Genomic DNA, 27,421 nt, shown 5'->3' on the forward strand with positions numbered 1-27,421 from the left:
TAAACGTCAAAATACCCATTTTTGCTCGCGGATGAATATTTTGGTGTTACTTTATCACGTGATGTTATTGACAACACAGCCAATAAAATCTTGTTTACAACCAGCGTCGTCAGTCACTTGCCGTTTTGTTGAGCGTGGGTGTTCGCGCATTCGTTTATGTGATAGTTGAAGGTTTCGAAGACTTTAAAGAGATGTGAAAGCGGTTCGGGTGAGTTTTTTTTATTCAATTTAAATGAATAGTCTAGCCTATAGAATTTTGTGACTATCTTGAACTCTAATTCCTAACTTAATTCCTGCTCTTTGATTTTAAACTTAACTCACTCAAAGTACAAGTAAAAAGATCAAGTAATTAACATTATTATTTTCTATACGCTTTTCGCAACCATGTTTTTCTTGGATTTATGCACTGGCACAGTTTTTTGTGACAAATTCGGTCTGTTCTCATCAATTAAAATGCTGGAAAACGAGGTCGAAACCATTTGTGGTATTTTCACTAATCACAATACAGCAATACTAAAAAAGTCAGGCATACATTTTTTCTCCAGCAATGCTTATTGTGTATTGTGATTGCTATTTATGTATTTGTTTTATTGTAATAGTCTGATAGTTAAGCAGTTATCTATGAAAGTGGGGCGTTAACATCTCTGTTGACTGTATCTTTTGTGAGTGTTTGCTGCTGAGTGGGCACATGATATACAGGTACTCATGTTTTAAACTTTTTGAAATTTTGCTCGCTCTGCAGAATTTTGGACTTTATTTTGGTTTTTATTTTGGGTGGGTTATGGAGTTTTAAAAAAAAGCTATCCATCCTGTTGCGTGTAAGAAATATGTTTGCCAGTTCTCCCTCATCTCACAACTATGTAACGCAACCGGACAACCATGTTTTGTCCCACGAGGATGGGTTAATTCTGTAATTAATCCTTCTCTGTGGATCCAATGAGAAAAGCAGAAAAAAGAAAATGTCAATATTCAAAACACATAAAAAAAAAAATATGCTGTTCATTACCTGGTTCAATATATAGATAGATAGATAGATAGATAGATAGTTTATTTCGAAAACTCCATAACAAACCTAAATTTAAAATGGAGAATTCTGGAGGGCAAGCAAAACCTACAAAAAAGTTTAAAACATGAAGTATCTCATGTGCCTGCCCACCAGCACGCACACAAAAACGCAAGCCCAATTAAATGAGGCTTGGGCCAAACTTAGAAAACAAAACACACGATAGTAATAAACTTTCGGGCTGTTGTACTCTTTTCAACAATTACGTTGATAATGACCAATACCTACAACCTCATGCAAAGATAATGTGGGGAGTGGAATGTAATAAATTTGCGATGATAGTCATACTCATGAAGCCATGAAAGCTTTAAGAAAAACCAAGCCATGAAAAACTACACTGATTGCTAGATTGGGCATCGCGGAAAAGGTGATAAGTGGTTTAATATACAAACAAACGCAAAACCATGGCGGCAAATTCGGTGTGCGGACACTCATAAAAGCAATTATTAGGAAAAACACTAATCACACGTGAGCAGGTCTGTAGCCTAATTGATACATTGACGTGGCCAACATTGTTAAAACAGTACCGGTATACACACAGAGAGAACAAATCAAAAATATGCCACTAAATGAATGTTTAAAAATGTTACACTGTAAGTTACACTGCAAACTATTTACACATATATAGTTGAATACTCAGTATTCAAGCCGAATTTCTAGAAATAGCAGTATATCATACTCTTTGTCACAAAATAAAATATCTGAATCAATCCCTGTTGTATTCATCTTTCGATTCTGTTATGATGTCCGTATGTTGCCTTTATGCTGCCATGTAATTTCATATTTCGGCCTTTACTTGTTGATATTCCTTAAGTGCTGTTGATTGTTGTCAATCTAATCTTTCTGCGCCGTTCAAAAATGCGACCGCACCCGACGACTGCCGAACACAAACTTTAAATCCAATCTTTTATCCATAAACTTCTTTAATTCCGGTGGATGGGCCTTGATCATGTTGATATCACGAGATACAAATCTAATAGTATTATATAGTATTATATAAACCCCACATTCTTTTCAAGAGCCAGTTTAGCAATAATATTATTTTAGACACTAATTTGCAAGAAGCACAAAACTTATATTTCCCTTTATGAGTATTTGAGAAGAAAAGCACAGTAAATTACTGTAATGACGTGTCCTATTGTAGTATTACTTATTCTTAAACTACTGTCAAGATCGGAAATGGCTTTTTTTGATTGGTCATGGATTGCATATTTTCTGCAATAGAAGAACCACTTTCAGTTGATATCCCGACGTCACAGCTGTAATCTTCGCTAAGAAGGAACAGATGATAAGAAATATGAAACAGTGAAAAATTATTCATGTTTCGGGATATTTACTTTATTCATGTCTCAGCAGTACTAGTACCAAGGGAGACTAAGTTATATGCTTCTAGCCTATAAAGCCTGAATGCCCAAGTTGAAAAATTATTAGTGCAGATTATGTTTGCATGCTTGCAGATTAATGTATTTGCCTCACAAAAATATTCAAAATATCAATAAATACAATACAATTTTTTAAAATATATATCCACATTTCTTTGAGTGCTTGTAATATAATTTTCAGGACTTAGTTGTATTCGTCTTCTTCGTAATGCATATTTTTGCAATGGGAGCTTTGTATTGATGGAGTGGTGCGATACAAGATAAGATCATGGTATTAATTTTTTGAATTTTGTTGTATTTGACAGTTCTTGACTTGAATCTGACCACCCTGCATGTTTCACTTTTCAGAAATCTCGACATATCAAGAAGTGCTGTTTTCAACTTGTGCCTTGATCCCAGGTTGCGGATAATTGGGTCGTGGTTTTGGCTTGTGTATTCGTAGTCTTCACTATAAAGTCAGCTTAGGATCTTCCTATATTCTTTGATCAGTGATTGCCTTCAACCATGTGTATTGTGGTCTTGGTCTCGTGATTTTTGCTGCTTGAATCTTGTTCAGTGTTGTGAGAATATTCAATGGAATCCTGTTCATTACTCTTTGTCTTCTGGTTCACAGATCTTGTGCGTAGGAGTGCAATTGATTCAATAATGTTCAGATCAATTAGCAGTATATCGTGAAGTACAATAATTTGGTTTAATATGCAAACCACAGGATTAAACTGCATTACAGCACAATCAAAATCTGATGATTAGGCAATTATGGCTAGTGAATATCTATGCTCTTGCATTAAGTACAAAAGCTAATGAGGGTGTTTGATTGCACATTGGACCTCATTAACCCTTTGATTTATTATGAACAGGAGGGCATCAAGGGCAAATTTGTTTACCCCACTAATTTTACATCTATGTGTTAATTGATTATACAGTGTATCAAAGTCTAAAGGGAAGAAGTTTTTTGATAAAATGGAATGATATTGTATAGTTATCACATATTTATTGCAGAAAGAAGTTTGTTGTAGTGAGATAAGGATTGTTGATACAAGTTTCTCTGAAATGGAGCGAACCTTTTTGATGTGGTAATGTTCCGACTTTTTTTTTTTTTGGCATAAGGTTGGTTTTAATTGCACAACCTAACAAGAACAAAGGTAAATTGTTATTGTTTAATTCCCAGTTACCCCGTTTCAGTTATGTTTCACTGTATCGAGTGCTTAGCATGGATTGAAATGAAGACAGCATTGAAAATGCATATACTAAACCCTATATGAAAATGGCGCAAAGTAAAACATTGAAGAATGGAATGAATTTTTTGTTGTTTTCAGTTTCATCTAGATTCTAGCTAGAAGTATCAGATGCATTATCCACGGGTTAGCTTGAATGAAATAAAAACAATGAGCGATGCGGGTGTTTTGACTGATAAGTAAGGTAAATTGTTGACTCTGTTTTATCCGCCTAATATATGTCCGTAACGTATCATGTGCATAACATAGATTGAAATAAAGATGGCATTATTGAAACAATCATGAATGTAAAGTGAATCCATAGCAGCTTGGGAATGGAAAAAATTGCAAAGATTATTAAGGTAATTGTAGTAAATTGTGATGCATTAGAGTTTTTATCAATATGCGAATTCTGAAAGAAACATGTTCATTTTTTGTTTAAGCATTTTTTGTGGTTATTAGCATCTTTTATGCATGGTGGGGGTACTAATATTATGTTAGCAGGTAAAAAAAGGATCAAAATCAAACCGAATTGTGTGTAAATCGGTCTTCTTCAGTTGAAGACTAAACAGGAAACATAATCCGTCGATTCACTAATGAACACCTGATAGACCGCAAGTAGTTTACCAGAGCAGCAGTTAATTGGCCTGAAAGTTCCCATGGTTGATTAGAGATCTACTACTCACCACTTAGTATGGTGCACATTTGCAAGTTGTGAAGCCTTGATGACAGAAAGGTTTTGTTTAATGAAGTTTTGTAAGCAGAATTTGTGATGTTAAGTCCGTTCAATTTATCGATGACCTAATATTTTTTTACTCGTGTGGATGTGTTAATGTTGTATTAGCAGGTGAAACAAACGGGATCGGAATCGCTACGTATTTGCATATATGCAACGATTTGCAGAAACAAGAATCAGACTCTAAAATTTTCATCTGATAAAGCTGCGCAATATGCTGATGAACGCCTGTAATTGTAGTAAAGTTACTATGGGAAAACAATCAACATGAAATGTCGCACTTTCAAAATATTGTTGCTACTTGGATTCATAATTGTGAAGCGAAGACTTTCGATATTGTGATTGACAACAGATACACTGGGTTAATCGGATTCGTCTACATGAATATAAAACAAGAATGATAGAAAAAATTTTACTCCAGATCTTGAAGTCGAAATTGCACAATAATTTGGATTTTGGTAAATTCAATCTTTCCATATAAGCTAGTACAACACAAAGTTGATTTTTCAGAATCTCCAATAACTTCGATTGAAGTAGTTGCGTCGTTTGTAAGATTTGAAAAGGAGCGATCGATCAGCGTTGCAAATAAAGTTCATGATAAATAACTTAAATGTGTTCGTGCAAATTTTTCATATCCTTAAGATGGAAAGTGGAACAAGCAAAACAAAATTATCAATTCTTTTTGATTACATAAACAAACTTATCTCTTTTTGCGGCGATTTTTGGTAAGGGGTGACCCTGTAGGTAATTTAATAATGCTCGATTAAAGAAATAATCCAATATACTGTACACTTTGTGGTATTGTCTAAAACTGCCCGAACATTAGTTCTTGTATATTTTAGTATAAAAATATTTAAAGTCTCCGATCTTAACAAATCTAGCTAGAAGTTTTCACGAAATAATCGCTCCATATCGCTCAATTTTTGCATACTCGGATCTTTCATCATTGGGGAGCAGGGGTTTTGATATTCTAATTGGCAGGTTGAGTGGTTTAAGCAGATTCATCCATGAAGATCCATGTGAATATGAAACAAGAATGATTGAAACTTTTTACCCATAGGTAATGGAATGAACTTTGCTCGCTGATTCAAATTTTGGTAAATTGATCATTTTTGTAGGAGATTGTGTTGCAAACTTGAATACAAGGTAGTGCCTTGGTTCTCACAGTATTGAAGCTGCATAGTTGAAATTGATCAATCAAGTATTGTAAGCAGAATTTGTGATGTTAAATATGTCTGTTCAATTTATCTATGATTTAATATTTTTTTTTGCTTGGGTGGGTGTGTTAATGTTGTATTAGCAGGTGAAACAATCCGGATCGGAATCGCTATGTATTGGCATATAGGCAACGAGAATCAAACTAAAAAATTTCATCGGATAAAGCTACCCAATATGCTGATGAACGCCCGTAATTGTAGTCAAGTTACTATGGGAAAACAATCAACCAGAAATGTCGCACTTCAAATATTGTTGCTACTTGGATTCTTAATTGCGGAGCGGACTTTCGATATTGTGATTGACAACAGATTCATTGTTTAAACCGGATTAGTCTACATAATTATAAAACTCGATGATAGAAAAATTTTTGCTCCAGATGTTGAAGTCAATCATGCACAGTAATTTGGATTTTGGTAAATTCAATTCCATATAGGCTAGTACAACTCAAGTTAATTTTTCAGAATCCTCACTAACTTCAGTTCAAGTAGTGGCGGGGTTTGTAGGATATGGAAACTTAAAAAGGATTGGTGGATCAGCGCTGCGAACTAAATTCATGATGGTTTTTTAAAATATGTCCACGCAAATTTTTGGTGACAAAATATCATATCCTAAAGATGAAAAGTGGAACAAGCAAAATAAAATATCTAGTCTTTTGGAATGCATAAACAATATTATATGTCTCCTTGCTGCGATTCTTAATTAATTGAATACCTCTGTAGTTAATAATGCTCAATCGAAGAAATAATCCATTTGACTGTATACTTGTGGAATTGTCTAAAACTGACGAAATTTTAGTTCTGGTAGATTTTTTCATATTTGTGCGGGGTCTTAATGCCGTATTGACAGGTGGAACTTTGGTGATCGGAATTGCTATGTTGTGGCCTATGTGCATCGATTCACTGTAGCTGGAAAGGAATATGAAATTCATCTAATAAAATTATGCAATACGCTGATTAACGCCTGTAATTGTGGTAAAAGTTATTATGTATCTTTTTTCAATTACAATTGTGAGCTTTTATGATACATAATTTTCATTAAACTTCTGCACTTTCGTGATTTTCGGGTTGGTTACTTGCAGGTGAACATATCAATGTCGCGAAAGAGCAAAAAACAAATCAACATAAGTCCGGCTATCAATGATGATGAAAACCAATCCACAAGAAAGCTTGAATGCGTATTTTTACATATAGTGCTATTTTGATTCTTCATCATTAGGGATTGGGTCCACTCGTATTGTAATTGGCAAGGAGTCAACAACCATATTCGGTAACGATGATGTACATCAATATGAAACAAGGACGATAGAAAATTCGCGCTCCATGGTAATGCGATGAATCTTGTTCGTTGATTCGGAATTTGGTAATTTCCATCAATTTTTATAGGAGCTAGTGCAAAAAGTTGATCTTTCAGAATTTTCATCATGTTCAATACCTAGTGCCACGGTTCCGACAGTATGCAAACTATATTGCTGAAAACAATTGATCGATGAAGTATTGTCCTTCATTCAACTTTTTGATGACATAACATTTCATAAAGATGGATAGTGCCCAATACTATTGAGAAAAATTGGTAAATAATCGGGTCCAGTGGAACATGAAAAAGAAATTATCCAGTATTTCATAGAAACTAGAATGTACTCATGCGACATTGTGGTAAAGTAGAAAATTTTTGAGAAGCGCCACTCAGTTTACACGAATATCCACCAGGGTTTGAATATTCCAATGGTGAGGAATCATTTAAAAATCTGTAATTGGGGTAATCTTACAATAATAATTAGATAATTTGCATCAACAGATTTTTTTTCAGTATTTGAGTCTAATACGACTTTTTTAATGGCAAGTTGTGTTTGGAAATAAGATTTCGGAACTTTTTTAAATTATATGAGAAAATTATCGATCATGTACAATTTTAATGTAGAAGAATTGCAATATTTATATCTGCTTTACTGTCAACTGCTTGGTAATTGTTCATTTGTTGTATGCTTTGCCTATTATTATTCGGTTGGGGGTTGTTTATTATGTGTTTACAGAGATGACCTTAGCTTTGCTTGACAAAGAATGATGGTCAACTAGACAAACTAGAAATCCATTTGTTCTGACGAAGTTTGGATAGATTTCTCTACTAAAGGTTCATATAGTTTATTGCCACAATTTTTTTATGTTGCAGAGGAACTAATATAAGGTTGACAGGGGAAAAAAATAAAGGACAATACTTTTTGTATGCTTTTGGGTTTATGCTTTGTTGATGTTGTAGTTGGTTGTGTGGTGTTGATTATATATTTACAGAGACGACATAAGCTCTGCATTAAAGGTTTGTCAGGCTGGACAAGTTTGCAAAAAACATGCTGATGAGATATCATTTGTCAATAGAATAACTTCCAGGAAGTTTTTGGTATTTATTTTATTTGGGAGTTATACTAATATAATTTCAGGATTTTATTAAATCTGTATTTAGGGGAATCTTATAGACATGAAAGTTTCTGAAATATGTCATGTGGGAAATGCTTTTACTACCTACATTTATTTAAACATTTTCTCTACTGTCGCTATTTTATTTTTTTGTTGGGCTTGGGGACTAATATTATATTGGCAGGGAAACAATGAAAATCAGAAGCGAATATTAACATGAACTGTTAATGACAACTACAAGCAATACTAAAATGTGATCATGTGACAAAATCATTCAATTTACTGATGAGAGACTGTGATTGTGGTAAAGTTTGATTGCATCACCTTTGACTCGTATTTTTCATGTAGGAGGAACAAATCGTAGAGCAGTGATTTAATCCTTAGTTTCAATCGCAATTCAAAATTTACAAGTTGATGTGGTAAAAGTAATAAAGAAGGGAGTTAATGCTGGTAATTAGGTTGAAAAAAACACAAATTTTATTGATATTATTATCTAGTATTTGCAACGTTATTGCATGTTGGATTTGATGATACCGCTATTTTTTCTTATGATTGTGTCTTACATTTCTCATTTAAAGTAATTTTTCTTTAATTGGGTGGGGGTGTTTATGTTATGTTAACAGGGGGAAACTTGGTCGCTACTCGGATTCCTCATCATTGAGGAGCGTGGGATTGTGATATTGTAATTAGCAGGTTGAGTGATTTAACCGGATTTGTCCATGAAGATTGCTGTTTATATTGAACAAGGATGATAGAAATCTTTCGCTCTATGGTAAAGAAATACACCTTGCTCGCCGAGGAATTTGGTAAATTCAATAATTTTTATAGAAGTTAGTCCAACACAAAGTTGATTTTTCAGAATGTCCATTAACTTCAATGCAAGTTGTGCCATGGTTCGCAGGGTATGAAAACTGGATAGCTGGATAAATTTTAATCTGATAAAGTTGTGCAATACACAGATGATGCCTGTAGTTGTACTTGTAGTGAAGTTTAAAGAAAACAAATCAACATGAAAGTTTGCGCATTAAAAAATACTGTTGCTACCTGGATTCTCAATTGTGGAACGGGGGTATTTCGATACTGTAATCGACAGATTCAAGTGGTTTCGGATTCGTTTATGAAAATCTAGATAACCACAAACCAAGGACGATGGAAAATTGTTTACTCCAGATAATGAAGTGGAATATGCACGCTAATTTGGACTTTGGTAAATTCCGGCGTTTTTAAAAATATACTAAAACTTTTATTGATTCAAGTAGTGTCACAGTGCACAGAATATGGAACTGAATGGTTAAAAATGATCGATAACTAAGCAAGTGCATTAAATAGTATTTGTGATGATTTATTTCAAATATGCCCATGCAATTTTTTTGACGACTAAATAACATCTCATGAAGTTGAAAAGTGCCTAATACTATCTAGGATCATGGTAAATAGCCAAGTGAAACATAAATAATATGTCCAGTATTTTGAATATCTCAGTAGCTGATTCTCAGTTGTATGTAGAAATATCTAGACATACTAGAGAAATGAATCCAATATTCGGTTGATTTCTGGTTTTATAAATATCTGAAAAGGCATCATTTTTTTTTTTTTTGGTGGGCTGGGTGCTAATGTCATGTTTAGCAGGTTGAATGGTGCAGATTATGGCGACACAAGGATGAATATCATCAAAATCCAGTATTAAGAATATTTTCAGCAGTACCAACAACACTTACGCACTTTCAATTGCGGTAATTTGAACATATTTTATTGCGTATTCTGTATCAGACTTTTTTAGTATTTGAAAGTACGGTATGTGTATAATTTTTTATATAAAAGTATTGCAATATTTATATCTGTTTCATTGTCAGTCGCTGGTTGTTTTGAGTTTGTTACATGTTTTTTGGTTGGAGGTTGTTGATCATGTATTCCTATAGATATTATTAGCTTACTGGAAAAATGGTGGACTAGACGATGTCACATTTTTTTTTTTATCTGAAGCATATGGTTTGCTTCTGAATTGCTCGTATTCCATATATTTCTTTATTAAAGATTACTTTTTTATGACATAACTTCTTTTATGCTTGTTGAGAACTAAAATGGGGTTATCCAGTGAAACATGAATAACAATGGGTGTTGTGGTCTACTTTTTTCCATGCTTTTGGTTGTATGCTTTTTGGTTATGTTGTAGTTGGGTTGTGGGTGTTGATTATGTATTTGCAGAGGCAATATTTGCTTTACTTTAACAAAGTGTTATTTTCGACTGGACAAGTTTGCAAAGCATTCTGATGGGGCATCTGAATCAATTATCAATAGAACAACTTTCACAAGGTTTTTGTAATTTATTTTAATTAGCAGTTGTAAGAATATAATTTTTTGGATTTGATTAAATATGTATTTAGTGAAATCTTTTATATATGTAAAAATTTTCTGAAATGTGTTCAGTGAAAATTGTTTTAACAACCTACACCTGTATATTTACTGTACTCTCTTTTTAATTTTTTTGGGGAGTGGGCGGGGACTAATATTATATTGGCAGGCGAAAGAACAGAAATCAATACTGACATGAATTGTTAATTGCAACTACGAGCATTACTAAAATGTTTTCACGCTACAAAACCATTCGATTTACTGATGAGGGACTGATTGTGGTAAGGTTGAAATTTATGGACTAGGCTGCACAATGTGACTTGAAATCCTACAACAGTGATTTAAAACCACCATTTTTACGAATAATTACATAGGAAAAAAACACATTTAATGGATACCATTCGATGTTAAGTATTATTTCTATCGCTATTATTTCTCATGATCGGGTCATACACTTTCAATCTAAACAATTTTTGTCTAAATTAGGTAGGGTGTTATAATTTTATGTTGGCAGGTGAAACTTTGCAATCGGAATTGGCATGCAGTGGCATATGTGCATCCATTCGCTACGACTAGAAACAATCATGAAACTTTTCATTTGATGAAATTGTGTGATACGCTGATGAACGCCTGTAATTGCGGTGAAGTCATACAATTTTCTCAATTATTAGTGTGAGACTTAATGATGCACAATTCGATGTGTAATCAGTAGCAATACCAAATCAAAAGGATGGTTGTTATACGTCTGCATTGTCACATATTCGGGGTTGTGTTTTTTTTTTCTATTCGAGTAACCGCAGGTGAATATATCAATGGCGCTAAATGCAAAAAGCAAATCATCCACAACCAACAAAAGTCAAATCGATAATTAGGAGAAACCAAACCAGAAAGTAAGCGTATTATTTTACTCATGGTGCTTTTCGGATTCTCATTCATTGGGGAGCGGGCGCTTCAGATATTGTAATTGGCAGGTTGAGTGGTTAAACCAGATTCGTCTATGAAGATCCTCATAAAGATGGAAGAAAGTTTTCGCTCTATGATAATGAAATGAACCTCGGTCGCTGAGTCAGAATTTGGTAAATTTAATCATTTTTATAGAAGCTAGTGCAACGCAAAGTTATTTTTCAGAATATTCAGTAACTTCAATACAAGTAGTGCCATGGTTCGCAGTGTATGAAATCGAGATCGCTGGAAAAAATTGATCGATCACTTGTTCTCATTATATGAAATATGTCCGTTCAATTTACGATGACAAAATAACATTCATAAAGGTGGAAAGTGCCCAATACTACTCGGGATCGTGTTAAATAATCCAGTCCAGTGAAGAAATAAAAAGAAATTATCCGGTATTTCATGACAGAACTAAAATGTACTCGTGCGACAAAACCATTCAATTTACTGACGAGGACTGCGATTGTGGTAAAGTTGAAATTTTTTTGAGCGAGCGCACTAACTATACCAAAACAGTGATTTGATCTGATTGCAACGCAGAGTTACACAAGTTGGTGCAATAGGAATGATGAAAATGGAAGTCAATTCTCATAATTGGGTATTCAAGTGTCTAATTGGTTAGTTAAACGCATTATGACTTGATGGATGGAATTTAATCTAGTATTTGTGATGTTTGTGTTTTCTGGCTTTGTTGGTGCCTGCTATTTTTCTTGTTTGAAGGGTAAATGTCGGCGGGTTCAAGTTATTTTGGCAGGTGAAACGTTGAGGATCAGAGGTTCTAATGTAATGGCAAATATGCATCGATTTGCAAAAAAACAGGAATCAAACTTGTGCAATTCACTGGTGCCTATAATTGTAAAGTAAATATGACAAACCATTCAACATGGAAGGTCAAACATTCAAATATAATTGCTACTTGGATTCTCAATTGCGGAGCTGAGGCGTTCGATATCGCAACTAATAATGGTGGTTTAACTGGTTTCATCTACATAATCATAAAACAAGATTGATAGAAAATTGTATGCTCCAGATGATAAAACATGAACACTAGTTTGGATATTGTTAAATTCAATCATTTTCATAGAAGCTAGTACAACTGAGCTGATTTTTCAGAATTCTCAATAACTGCAATTCAAATAGTGTCGTGGTTTGCAGGTTATTTAATCTTAAAGATTTATTCATCAGTGTTGCAAACGGAAATCATGATGATTTATTTAAATATGTTGATGCAATTTTATAGTGACAAAATAACATATTCTTCAAGATGAAAAGTGGATTAAGCAAAATAAATTATCCAGTCTTTTGAAAAAGCAAACATACTTGTATATCTTCTAGGGTTTTCAATTAATTGAATATCTCTGTAGTTAATGCCAAATTGAGAGAAGAATTTATCATACTCTACACTTGGTAGGATTGTCTAAAACTGACCTAATGTTAAATTCAGTAAATTTTGGTATTGAAAAATTTGAACTGAAATTTATACAAATCACCCCAAAGTTTTCGTGAAAGAATCGCTTAAAATCGCTCAATTTTTGCATACTTGGTTGGGCTGGGGATAATTTCATGTTTAGCAGGTTGAATAGTGCAAAATGCGGTGCCAGTGGATTACTTCACATCAATATCAACAGGGTCCAGGATTTGAATATTTCAATGGCCACGAAGCATATGAACATCTGTATTTGGGGTAATCTTATAATACTTATAAGATATTTTGCATCAACAGATATTTTTTTAGTATTTGAGGTTAATGCGACGTTTAACGGCAAGTTGTTTGAAAATTAAATTTTCGAGACTTTTCTGAATATATAAGAAAATCATAGGTCGTGTACAATTTTAATGTAAAAGAATTGCAATATGTTAGGTTGGGGGGTTGTTAATTATGTATTTACAGAGGCGACCTTTGCTTTAATTGCCAAAGATTGATGGTCAACTGGACAAATTTGAAATGCATTTGTTTCAATGAAGCACATGGTTCGCATTTGACCTACTCTTTACGTATGTAATGCTATATGATTTAGTATTTGTAATGTTACTGTATTTTTGTATTTGTTGGTAAACCGCTATTGTTTCTCTTGACCGAGTCCATTTCTCAATTGAAGCAATTTTTTCTTATTTGGGTGGGGGTGTTGGTGTTCTATTGACAGGTGGAGCTTTGACGATCGAATTGCTATTTAGTGGCATATGTGCATCGATTTGCTGCAACCAGAGACAAACATGAAATTTTTCATCTGATAAAATTGTGCAAAATATTAAAGAACCTGTAAAGGCTGTAATTGGGGTAAAGTTATACATGTTTTCAATTATAATTGTGAGTGTTTACAGTACATAATTCAATGTAGAGTAGTATCAAATTTTTTATTTTACTTTTGCACTTTCATAATTTTCGGGTTTGTGTGTTTTTTAATTAGATTACTTACAGGTGAATATAACACTGGCGCGAACAAACAATAGATAAATCCACAACATATGCCAGGTTATCAGTAATGATGAAAACCAATCAACAAGAAAGTTTAAACGCATTTTTTCGAACATGGTTCTATTTGGATTCTCCATCGTTGGCAGAGAGGGCTTTATTAAGTATTAGGATATGATTAGCAGGTTGAGTGGTTTAACTATATACGTTCGTGAAGATCCACATAATATAAAATAAGGATGATGGAAAATATTCGCTTATGATAAAGAAACGAACTTTGCACGTCGATTTGGTGAATTCATTTATTTTTATAGGAGCTAGTGCAACAAAGTTGATTTTTCAGAATTTTCATCAGCTTCAATGCTAGTCTCATCGTTTGGAGGGTATCAAAACTTAGGTCGCTGAAACGATTGAACGATCAAGTATTATAAACCGAATTTATGATATTTAATATGTCTGTCCAGCTTTTTGATGACGCGATGACATTCTGTATCCAATCAACAAGAAAGTTTGAATGCATTTTTTCGCTTATATCTTTATTTGGATTCTTCATCATTGACAGAGAGGGTTTCAAGTATTGTAATTGGCAGGTTGCGTGGTTTAACTGTATTCATTCATGAAGATCCACATAAATATAAAACAAGGATGAGGGAGAATTTTCACTCATAATAAAGAAATGAACGTTGATTCGGTGAATACATTTATTTTTATAGGAGCTAGTGCAACACAAATTTGATTTTTCAGAATTTTTATCAACTTCAATCCTAGTGCCATGGTTCGGAGGGTATAAAAACTGGGTCGCTGAATCGATTGATCGATAAAGTGTTGTAAACCAAATCCTTGATATTAAATGTCTGTTCAGCTTTTTGATTACGTGATGACATTGCGTATCGATAATGATGAAAACCAATCAACAAGAAAGTTTAAATGCATTTTTTCCGCCTATATTTCCATTTGGATTCTCTATCGTTGGCAGAGAGGGCTTCTAAGTATTGTAATTGGCAGGTTGAGTGGTTTAACCGTATTCGTTCATGAAGATCCACCTACGGGTAAATATAAAACAAGGATGATGGAAAATTTTTGCTTATGATAAAGAAATGAACTTTGCACGTTGATTCGGAATTTGGTGATTTAATTTATTTTTATAGGCGCTAGTGCAACATAAAATTGATTTTTTAGAGTTTTCATCCGCTCTACTAGTGCCATAGTTCGGAAGGTGTGAAAACTAGGTCGCTGAAACGATTGATCGATCAGGTGTTATAAAACGAATTTGTGATATCAAATATGCCCGTTCAGCTTTTTGATGAGGTGATGACATTTCATATTGATGGAAAGTGCCCGATACCATTGAGGACCTGGTAAATAATCCAGTTTAGTGGAACATGAAAAAGAAATGATCCAGTATTTTATGGCAAAATTAGAATGTTTCCATGCAACAAAACCATTCAATTTACTGATGAGGGACTGCGATTTTGGTGAAGTCTAAATTTCCTATATTAGTGAATATAACTGTCGTTTTTACAAATAACTACCTTAGAAAAACACATTAAATTGGAATGTTATATTATTTTGGATCAGTTGGTAAACCGCTATTGTTTCTCTTGACGGGGTCCTATCATTTCCCAATCTAAGCAATTTTCCCTTATTAGGGTGGGGGTGTTGATGTTATATTGGCAGGTGTAGCTTTGACGATCGGAATTTCTACATAGTGGCATATGTGCATCGATTCACTGCACCTAGAAAACAAACATGAAATTCCGCATCTGATGAAATTGTGCAAAACATTAATGAACCAGTAAAGGCTGTAATTGTGGTAAAGTTATGCATTTTTTCAATTATAATTGTGAGCATTTATGATACACCATTTAACGTGTAATCAGCAGCAGTACCGAATCGAAAGGATTTTCATACTTCTGCACTTTAGGATTTTCATACTTCTGCACTTTCATAACTTTCGGGTTTGCGTTTTTCTTCAATTCGATTACTTGCAGGTGAATATATCACCGTTGCGAACGAGCAATAGACAAATCCACAACATATGCCAGGCTATCGATAATGGTGAAAGCCAATCAACAAGAAACCATGAAAGCATTATTTCACATATGGCGCTATTTGGATTCTTCATCGTTGGAAGAAAGGGCTTTCGGTATCGTAATTCGCAGGTTGAGTGGTTTAATCGGATTCGTTCATGAAGATTCACATAAATATGAAACAAGGATGATAGAAAGAGATGAAGGATGATTTTTGCTTTATAATAGAGGAATGAACCTTGCTTGTCAATTCGGAATTTGGTGAATTAATTCATTTTTATAGGAGCTAGTGCAACACAAATTTGATTTTTCAGAATTTAACTGAATATTAGTGCTATGTTCGGACGGTATGAAAACTGGGTCGCTGAAAGCGATTGATCGATCAAGTGTTGTAAACCAAATTTGTTATGTTAGATATGTCCTTTCAGCTTTTTGATGAGGTAATGACATTTCGTTTCAATATTGATGAAAACCAATCAACAAAAAAGTTTAAATGCATTTTTTTCGCTCAAATTTCTATTTGGATTCTCCATCGTTGGCAGAGAGGGCTTCCAAGTATTGTAATTGGCAGGTTGCGTGGTTTAACCATATTCGTTCGTGAAGATCCACATAATATAAAACAAGGATGATGGGGAATTTTTGCTTATGATAAAGAAATGAACTTTGCACGTCGATTCGGAATTTGGTGATTTAATTTATTTTTATAGGAGCTTGTGCAACATAAAATTAATTTTTCAGAATTTTCATTAACTTCAGTACTAATGCCATGGTTAGGAGGGTATGAAAACTAGGTCGCTGAAACGATTGATTGATCAAGTGTTGTAAACCAAATTTGTGATGTTAAATATGTTAGTTCTTTTTGCTGACGTAATGACATTTCATAATGATGGAAAGTGCCCGATACTATTGAGGATCTTGGTAAATTATCCAGTTCAGCGGAACATGAAAAGGAAATGATCCAGTATTTTATGGCAAAATTAGAATGTTTCCATGCAACAAAACCATTCAATTTACTGACGAGGGACCGCGTTTTTGGTGAAGTCTAAATTTCCTACATTAGTGAATTGAACCGCCGTTTTTACGAATAATTATGTTAGGAAAACACATTAAATTGGAATGTTATTGTATTTTGGATCAGTTGGTAAACCGCTATTGTTTCTCTTGACGGGGTCTATCATTTCTCAATTGAAGCAATTTTCTCTTGTTTGGGTGGGGGTATTGATGATATATTGGCAGGGGTAGCTTTGACGATCGGAAGTTCTAGATAATGGCATATGTGCACCGATTCACTGCACCTAGAAAACGAATATGAAATTCCTCATCTTATGGAATTGTGCAAAACATTAATGAACCTGTAAAGGCTGTAATTGTGGTAAAGTTATGCATTTTTTAATTATAATTGTAAGCATTTATGATACGCCATTTACTGCACAATCAGCAGCAGTACCGAATCGAAAGGATTTTCATATTTCTGCACTTTCATAACTTTCGGGTTTGCGTTTTTTTCTTCAATTCGATTACTTGCAGGTGAATATGTCACCGGCGCGAACAAGCAATAGACCAATCCACAACATATGCCATGCTACCAATAATGATGAAAACCAATCAACAAAAAACCTTAAACGCATTTTTTCACATATGGCGCTATTTGGATTCTTCATCGTTGGGAGAGAGGGCTTTTGGTATCGTATTTCGCAGGTTTAGTGGTTTAATCGAATTCGTTCATGAAGATCCACATAAATATGAAACAAGGATGATAGAAAGAGATGAAGGATGATTTTCGCTTTATAAAAAAGAAATGAACCTTGCTTGTCGATTCGGAATTTGGTGAATCAATTCATTTTTATAGGAGCTAGTGTAACACAAATTTGATTTTTCAGAATTTAACAGAATATTACTGCCATGTTCGGAAGTTATGAAAACTGGGTCGCGGAAAACGATTGATCGATCAAGTTTTGTAAACCGAATTTGTGATGTTAAATATGTCCCTTCACCTTTTTGATGAGGTGATGACATTTTGTTTCGATAATGATGAAAACCAATCAACAAAAAAGTTTAAATGCATTTTTTCGCTTGAATTTCTATTTGGATTCTCCATCGTTGACAGAGAGGGCTTCAAGTATTGTAATTGGCAGGTTGCGTGGTTTAACCATATTAGTTCGTGAAGATCCACATAAATATAAAACAAGGATGATGGGAAATTTTCGCTTATGATAAAGAAATGAAATTCGTACGCCGATTCGGAATTTGGTGAAATAATTTATTTTTATAGGTGCTAGTGCAATATAAAGTTGATTTTTCAGAATTTTCATCAACCTCAATACTACTGCCATGGTTCGGAAGGTATAAAAAGTAGGTCGTTGGAAGTTGGAACGATTGATCGATAAAGTGTTGTAAACCGAATTTGTAATGTTAAATATGTCCGTTCAGCTTTTTGTTGATGTAATGGCATTTCATAAAGATGGAAGGAAAGTGCCCGATACTATTAAGGATCGATACTTGTTAGAAAATCCAGTTCTGTGGAAAATATAAAAGAAATGATCCAGTATTCTATGGCAAAGCTAGAGTGTGTTCATGCGACAAAACCATTCAATGTAATGATGGGGGGTTGGAATTAATTTCAGAACAGTGACTTCATCCACAGTCTAGTTTCCAGGTCAAAACTACAAATTGATTCGACAGACATAGGGGGTTAGTTGAACTCTTGAAGATTTGATGGATGTTTCTTATTAAGTAATTGTAATTTTTTGCATTACCTATTCGAGGGTTCAAATATTTCTATTTGGGTTGGGGTGTTGATGTTAAATTGGCAGGTGAAACCATGAGAATCCGAATCACTATGTAGTGGCATAGATGCATCGATTTGCGACAAGGGGAAGCAAACTTGATAATGCTGCGCAATATACTAATGACTTAAATGTAGTGAAATCGGTATGAAAATCAAGAAACAAGACCGATAGAAAGAAAATTTGCTTCAGATTATAAAATGAAACATGCACATTTGGATTCTGGTAAATTCGATCATTTTCTTAGAAGCTAGTACAACACAGTTGATTTTTCAGAATGTTCTATAACTTCACTTCAAGTAGTGTCGCACTTGGCAGGATATGAAAATGAATAGCTGAAAAAGATTAATCGACCGATCAAGTGTAAAGAGTATTCGTTATGCTTTATTTCAAATATGCCCATGCAGTTTTATACGAGGACAAAATAACATCTCAGGAAAGTGAAAAGTGCCCAATACTATCTGTGATTGTGGTAAACAATCCAGTAAAACATGATTAAACTGTCTTGTATTTTGAATAATTTTCTTCCTTGTGATGATTTCAAAATAATTGAATGTCTGTGGACTGTAGCTGATGCCCAATTGAAGTAAAATCTAGACTTACTCGGGTTATCAAAAATTGATCCAATATTTGGTAGATTTCTGGTTTTATAAATATTTAAAACTTCTGTTTGTATGAATCTCTCTCAAACCTTTCGCAAAATGATCTCTCCACATAGTTCAAATCGTTTTTCTTGGGTGGGCGGGGTTCTAATGTCATGTTTAGCAGGTTATATGTTGCAGAATGTGATGACACATGGATGAGTATCAGCTAAATCAAGGATTAGAATATTTCAACAGGCAAAGCTTCATGAAGCACTTTTGCATCTGTAATTTGGGTAATTCTACAACACTTTCTATTAGATAATTTGCATCAACAAATTTTTTTGTCGAGTCTTCTAAAGATTCTACTAATTAGTTGCCATATGAGAGTGGATAATCCCAAATTTCATGAATTATATAACAAAGTTGTGGGTTATTTTAATTTTTTATGTAAGAATATTGCAATATTTTCATTGGTTAAACTGTCAACTACTTGTTTGTCATACATCATTTACATATAGTTGTTGGGTCGGGGGTTGTTGATTATGTATTTACAGAGACAACATTAGCTCTGAAAAAAAGATTGTCAACTGGAGAACCCTGAATTTCATTTATTTTAATGAAGAATCTGAATTTCTCCTAAAAGTTTTTGTCTTCTTGACATAATTTTTTTTACACTAAATGAGAAACCAATAGAAGGTGGCCAGGTGAAGCAATAAGGATGACAGTTATTGTGGTTTACTTTTTTGTATGCTTTTGGTTGTATTTGTGGATATTGTAGTTGGGTTGTGTGGTGTTGATAATGTATTTACAGATTGTCAGTTGGACAAGTTTTCAAAACGTTCTGATGAAGTACATGATTCATTCATCAATAGCATAAAAAGGTTTTTCACAATTTTTTTGATTAGCAGTTGTACAAATATGATTTTTGGATATAATCAAAACTACAATTAGTGGGATATTTTATAGACATGAAAAGTTTCTGAAATTTATTATGTGAAAATTGTTCTTGCTACCTATGCCTATATTTTCTGTACTTTATATAATTTATTCGGGCAGTATCGATTTAAAAGGTTTTCCATAACAATTTTATGCTATTTTTGGGGGTTGGGGTGTTTTTTTTTTATCTGATTACTTACAGGCGAATATATCATTGACACCAGAGACCAAAACCAAATGATGCACAACATGAGTCAGTACACTTTCGTTTGCGAGGAAAAGCTAATCAACATGAACGTTTGGACGCAATTTTCAAATATGGCGCTATTTGGATTCTTCATCATTGGGGAGCGGGGTCTTTTGTTATTGTAATTGGCAGGTTCATTGGTTTAACCAGATTAATCTGCGAAGATCTCTGTGAATATGAAATAAGGATGATAGATTGTTTCCGCATCAGATAATGAAATGATTCATGCACACTAGTTTGGACTATGGTAAATTTAATCATTTTTTAGGAGCTAGAACAAGACACACTTGATTTTTCAGAATTAAATTTCCAATAATTTCAATGCAAGTAATGTTGTGGCTCGCAGGATATGAAAACTGAATAGCTGAAAAAATTTGATCAGCGTTGCAAACGGTATTTGTGTGTCCAATACAATCAAGAATCCTGGTAAATAATCCAGTGGAACAAATTGTCCAGTATATAGACAAAAGAGCGAAAAACAGAAACATGCACAATATATACCAGTTCATCAATAATGAGGAAAAACAAATCAACAAGATAGTTTAAACACAATTTTTTAAATACGGCAAATACTTGGATACTTCATTGGAGATAGAGGGCTTTTGATATCATATTTGGCAGATTTGGTACCCAATTCGTCCATGTGGATCCACATAATTATGAAACAAGGATGATAGACAATTTCTCGTTCCAGGCGATGTGCGCAAGTTTATTTGGATCTTGGTAATTTCCATAATTTTCTTAGGATCTAGTACAACAAAAATATGATTTTATTCAGAATTCCTGTCAGCTTCAATTCAGTAGTGACACAGTTTGCGCAGGGTATGAAACCGAATAGCTGAAAACATCTTTTGATCGGTGTTGCAAACAGAATCAGTTAAAGTTTTATTTCAAATATATGTCCATGCAATTTTATGACGACAAAAAACAATGAAAGTGAAAAGTGCTCAATAGTTTTCAGGAATATGGTAAATAATCCGGTGAAATATGAAAAAAATATGATTTAACTAGCATTTCGAATAAATAGATGATTTGAATTAAATGAATATCTCTGTGTAAGTAAATGAATATCTAAACATACTAAACTGTATAAAACTAATTCAATATTCGGTAGATTTCTTATTTTTACAAATATTTAAAAACTTTGATTTGATTAAACCTCTCGCTTGGCTTTGTTCGGGCTTTGTTCCATTTTCTTTTTTCTTGGGTGAGCTTGGTGCTAATGTTATGTTTAGCAGACTGAATAGTGCAGAATGTGGTGACACATGGATGAATATCATTTGAATCCGGATTTGAAATATTTTCAACAACACATACACATCTGTAGTTTGGGGTAATTTTAACATTTTTCATTGTGTAAGTTGTGTCAGCAGTTTTTGTAAATACCAACTTAACTTTAGATAGAAGATTTTCCAGAATTTTATCAATCTTATAAGAAAGTTATTGTATGTGTGCAATTTCCTATGTAAAAAGTATTGCTATATTAATATGCATTTCACCATCAATTGCTTGTGAATCGTCAGTTTTTTGTATGCTTTGCGCAATATTGTTGGGTTGGGGTTTGTTGATTATGTATTTACAGAGACAACATTAGCTCTGGAAAAAGGTTGATTGTCAACTGAACAAGCTTGAATTTCATTTATTTTAATGAAGAAGGTGAATTTCTTCTAGAAGTTTTTGTCCTCTTGAAATATTTTTTTTACACTGAGAAACCAATACAAGGTGGCCAGGTGAAGCAATAAGGATAAGCAATTATTGTGGTTTACTTTTTTGTATGCTTTATGGATATTGTAGTTTGGTTGTGTGGTGTTGATTATGTATTTACAGAAGCACAATTGCTTTACATTAAAGAAGGTTGTTTGTCAGTTGGACAAGTTTTCAAAACGTTCAGATGAGGTACACGATTCATTCATAAATAGAATAATAACTCTTTGTGAGGTTTTTCACAATTTTTTTATTTGGCAGTTGTACACATATAATTTATGGATAAATAAAATCAAAACAATACTTAGAGGGATATTACATAGACATGATAATTTTCAGAAATTTGTTATGTGAAAATTGCTCTTGCTAACTACGCCTATTTACATATTTTCTGTACTTCATATAATTAATTTGCGCAATATCAAATTAAAAGGTTTTTCATAATACTTTTATGCATATTTTTTGGGATTGGGGTGTTTTTTGATCTGATTACTTACAGGTGAATATATCATTGACACCAGAGACCAAAACCAAATTATGCACAACATATGTCTGTACGCTCATACTTTGAGGAAAAGCCAATCAACATGAAAGTTTGGACGCAATTTTCAAATATGGCGCTATTTGGATTCTTCATCATTGGGAGCGAGGGTTTTGGTATTGCAATTGGCAGGTTTATTGGTTTAACCAGATTCCATGAAGATCCCTGTGGATATGAAATAAGGATGATAGATAGTTTTCGCATCAGATAATGATATGATTTATGCACACGACTTCGGATTTTGGTAAATTCAATCATTTTTTAGGAGCTAGTGCAAAACAAACTTGATTTTTCAGAATTTTCAATAATTTCAATGCAAGTAGTGTTGCGGCTCGCGGGATATGAAAGCCGAATAGCTGAAAAATTTGATTGATCAGTACTGCAAACTGAATTTGTGATGAACGTGCCCAATACGATTCAGGATCCTGGTAAATAATCCAGTAGAACAAATTGTCCAGTATTTTCACAACAAAACTAAAATACGTTATATATACCGATGAGGGACTGTGATTGCGGTAAAGTCAAATTGGCGGCACAATATATCTTGATATCCATTCCTAGAACAGTAATGCGATTCAGTTTCATTCGCTACTCGAAAGTCTAAGCGGTAGGAGCGATGAAGCAAGGAGGTAACGCAGATAATAAGTCTTTTTTTGGTTAGAAATACATGTTATGATTTTAGCTATTAGTTGGTGTTTTAGGTTTATAAATTTATTCATATTATTATTTCACATGGATGTGTCATGCACTTTTCAATCGAAACATTTTTTTGTTATTTGGATGGGAGTGTTAGTGTTATGTTGGCAGGTGAAACTTTGACGATCGAAATCGCTATTTATGTTCATTGATTAGCAGCAACTAGAAAGAAACTTGAAAATTTACATTAATGAACGCCGTTAATTGTGGTAAAAGTATTTTGGAATTTTTCCAATTAGTCCTGACAAAAGAAGTTGATTTCCCAAACCAGCGATGATATTAAAGCATAAATGTTAGCATCCATAATACACAATTCAAAGTACCTGTATAACCTGTACCAACTCAAAAAGATTGTCATTAAACTTCTATGCTTTGCATAATTTTTGGGGTTGGGGTGTTTTTTCATCAGATATCTTACAGGCGAATTGAATTGTGATCAAAGAGCAAAAACAGAATCGTGCACAATGTATGTCAGTTCATCAATAATGAGGAAAAACAAATCAACAAGATAGTTGAAACACAGTTTTCAAATACAGCAGATACTTGGGATTTTTTTTCATTGGAGATTGAGGGGTTTTGATATCAATTTGGCAGATTCAGTAGTTGAACCAAAATCTTCCACGTAGATCCACATAATGTGAAACAAGGATGATAAAAAATTCCAGTCGATGAAGTGATGGGTGCACGTTTATTTGGATCTTGGTAATTTTCATCATTTTCTTAGGATCTAGGACAACAAAAATATGATTTTTTTTCAAAATTCCTGTCAGCTTCAATTCAAGTAGTGACACAGTTCGCGCAGCGCATGAAAACCGAATAGCTGAAAACATTAATCGATCGGTGTTGCAAACAGAATTCATTATGATTTATTTCAAATATATGGCGACAAAAAAATGTAATGAAGGTGAAAACTGCCTAATACTATCCCCGATTATGGTAAATAATCAAGTGGAATATGAAAATAAAGATTTCCCGGCATTTTGAATAAATAGATGATTTAAAATAATCGAATATCTCTGTAAACCTGTCTAAAACTAATCCAATATTCAGTAGCTTTCTCACTTTTACAAGTATTAAAAAACTTCTGATTTGATCAAACCTCTCACTTGATACTGTTCAATATTTTTTTTTTGGGGTGGGCTGGGTGCTAATGTCATGTTTAGCAGATTGAATAGTGCAGAATGTGGTGACACATGGATGAATATCATTTAAACCCAGACTTGAAATATTTTCAACAACACATACACATCTGTAACTGGGTAATTTTAACATTTTTACTGTATAATTTGTGTCAACAGTTTTTTTTTTAGTAAATACCATTAGAAGATTTTCTAGAATTTTATCAATCTTATAAGAAAGTTATTGTATGTGTGCAATTTCTTATGTAAAAGTATTGCTATATTAATATGCATTTTAACGTCAATTGCTTGTGAATTGTTAGTTTGTTGTATGCTTTGCATATTATTGCTGGGTTGGGGGTTGTTGATTATGTATTTACAGAGACAACATTAGCTAGCTCTATTTGAAAAAGTGATTGTCAACTGGACAAGGTTGAAATGCATTTATACAAATGGATCACTCAGTTCGCAGCGATTGTTGCCACCCAGGATATAACAGTTATTCGAAGCAATAGGACAGATTTGTACATGAAGATAATTTTTTTCACTCGAATGGGTTCTGTTAATTTTAACCATTAGGAGCTAGTACAACGCAATATCTTTTTTACAGAATTTACAGTAATCTGAATTCATGTGGCGCGTCGAGCCATCTTCATTTAGTGGTAATAACATGAAGTCGAATAGAATTCATCTTATGTGATCGACAAAATACATGCAGCCAACCTCACTGTGTGGAAAGATATGACGCTTCCTTGTGATGACTAGTATTCTTGTTACATCTCAAATTTGCACGCTACTGGGACTTTTAGTGAATTCGACTGTATTTTTAGGCCCTAGTGCATCGAAAGTTAATATTCCAGATTTTTCAACGATTTTGTCAAACTGAAAACAACAGCAGTGGTCGTAGTTTGCGGAGAATTTGTGAGAGTTTTGATCCGAATGTAAGATCAATCGTGCCGTGTGTTCAATTTGTGAGTCAGATTCTTGCAAAGCTACCGTAATAGATGGTTGGGATATTTTCCATATTCAGTATGGTAAATTTTTATTTTATGAAAAAAAATTAACGGACATAATTTTTTAGACTTGAGTGATGTGCATGCTCGTAGCTCTGTTCAGACCTAAGCCAGGAGTGTAAATTTAAACTTGTTTTGTATGGTGTAAATAGTGTTGAATATAGTGTTTTTTTATTGAAAATACTTTGTGCCCCATTTTTTTCTGGCATATAAAGAAAATTCCCATACATAAAAATTAAATAATGCTATCAGGTAGGGTTGTTTCTTTCTTTTTACTTACAGGTAAATCTCATTGACAATAGAACCAATGGCCTATTTCTTGGTGGCAAAAATGATAAACTCCTTTACAATTTGTGGCTTACGCTGTCTAGTCAACTGGCAAAATTATATGTGATATCATGCAGATATATTGAGGTTGTGACTGATTAATGGTTTGTAAAACTTCGAAAATTTTCATTTGTGCAATGTCGTTTTTCATATTTACTGGCTCAAGAGCCTTTTTCTTCTAGTCGCTTGATTTTTCAGAGTCGGAAGACACCATGCAGATTGTTCCTTGTTTCTTTGTAAATACTCCACAGCCTGACATTTCTTTTCTCTTGGTGGATTGTTCTGTGTATTGATTCTCTACTTCATTCTTCCCAGTCTCTTTTCCCTGCATACCGATTTCTGTCTATGTATGCAGGGGTTTCTCCTGTAAAGAGAAACCCATCACAAAGGCTGCCACCTTGACGTGGTGTGATGGCTTTATACCAAGAACAGCCGACAGAAATGTTACCATGTTTACCATCTGGAAAAACCTTTTGGCAATTTTTAATGGAGAAATATGTCATGACAGTTTTTTTTTTACGAATAATTTGTACGGGGTTTGGGGTGAATTTTAAAGAAAATGCACAATTTTGATTGCATTAATCATAATAAAGGCACCAGTAGAGCTAATTTTTTATCTGTCAATCAATAAGACTGCAGCATGAGCAGAAGAAAATGCTCTCTGCAACATCATAATAAAACAGAAACAAGCAGGTAGCCTCTGTTCGTGTTATGGGGCGAAATGTGAATTCCTCTTGGTTTCAGCCTACTGAGCAATTGTATGGAAGTGCCAAATCCTGCATGAACAACTACCGACATATTTCTATTTTTCCGACTAATACATCCATCAATATATCTTGGAGTTTTGTGAACTTTTAAATGGGATGGTCATGGACAGTTAGTGATATGCATTGACCCAAATTTGGGCATCCTCGAGTTGTTTTAGGCTCTGACTTAATCAAAAAAACAAATTTGATACGTTGGAGTGGTAAATCGATTTGGTATCGTATAAGTACTCATTTTTGGCATCATTAGCAGCAATCTACTGGTGACAATTTTTTATGCAACCAAAGTAACATTTTTTTTCAAGAAGATGTAATTCATTTTATAGCAACATACAGTGTCATCTTCCTATAGTTTACTTATCATGATTGTATAAATTTTTCAATATTCAATGTCAGATTTTGTAATGCAAGTAACAAAACCATGGAAATCAAAAAGGTATATATTAACCATGAAGAATAGTGGTTATGGATATTTAGTATATGTTTCTAAGTGGTTGATTTAAATGCTGCCAGTCTGCCATACCCATTCGAAAAGATAGTGAATATTGGAATTTTGATAGATACAGCAGCGGCTAATGAAAATTAACGAAACAATTTGGCAAATTTTAACGGAAATGGGTTGAAACAGGCAAAATTAACCAAAAAATAATAGTACCGTAATTATAAAGTTATTCAATATATCATATCAAGGACGCCCAAATTGCGACTGTTATGGAGCTGTCAGCCATTTTGTATTTAGGTAATCACAAAAATAGAACATGTGGAAGTCTAACATGACCTCAGAATGTCTGGATAATTGCAAGAGATTTGGAATAGCGATCCTCTTTTCATACTCACATAAGCACCTGAGAACCATTTGAGAGCAAATTTTTTCTGGAGAGACTGAAAAAATCTACTTTTGGAGCGCCCTGAATTGAGTCATAGATGGAACGGTACTG

General features: G+C 33.7%; 1 long non-coding RNA gene across 9 annotated transcripts; it reads left to right on the top strand.

Annotated features, from left to right (window-relative positions):
- Positions 1-26,553, top strand: LOC120339029 (uncharacterized). Of its 9 annotated transcripts, XR_005569170.2 has the most exons (5): positions 50-208; positions 2,627-2,716; positions 2,794-4,853; positions 5,377-5,455; positions 5,696-26,553. It is a non-coding gene; the product is annotated as an uncharacterized LOC120339029 (long non-coding RNA). The 9 variants fall into 9 exon arrangements; XR_013477770.1 differs by having other exon boundaries at positions 1-208; positions 2,794-23,194; positions 23,671-26,553; XR_013477771.1 differs by having other exon boundaries at positions 3-208; positions 2,794-21,288; positions 21,556-26,553.
- Positions 26,554-27,421: the final 868 nt, after the last annotated feature.

This window comes from Styela clava, chromosome 9 (genome assembly GCF_964204865.1).
Source record: "Styela clava chromosome 9, kaStyClav1.hap1.2, whole genome shotgun sequence".
NCBI lineage: Eukaryota > Metazoa > Chordata > Ascidiacea > Stolidobranchia > Styelidae > Styela > Styela clava.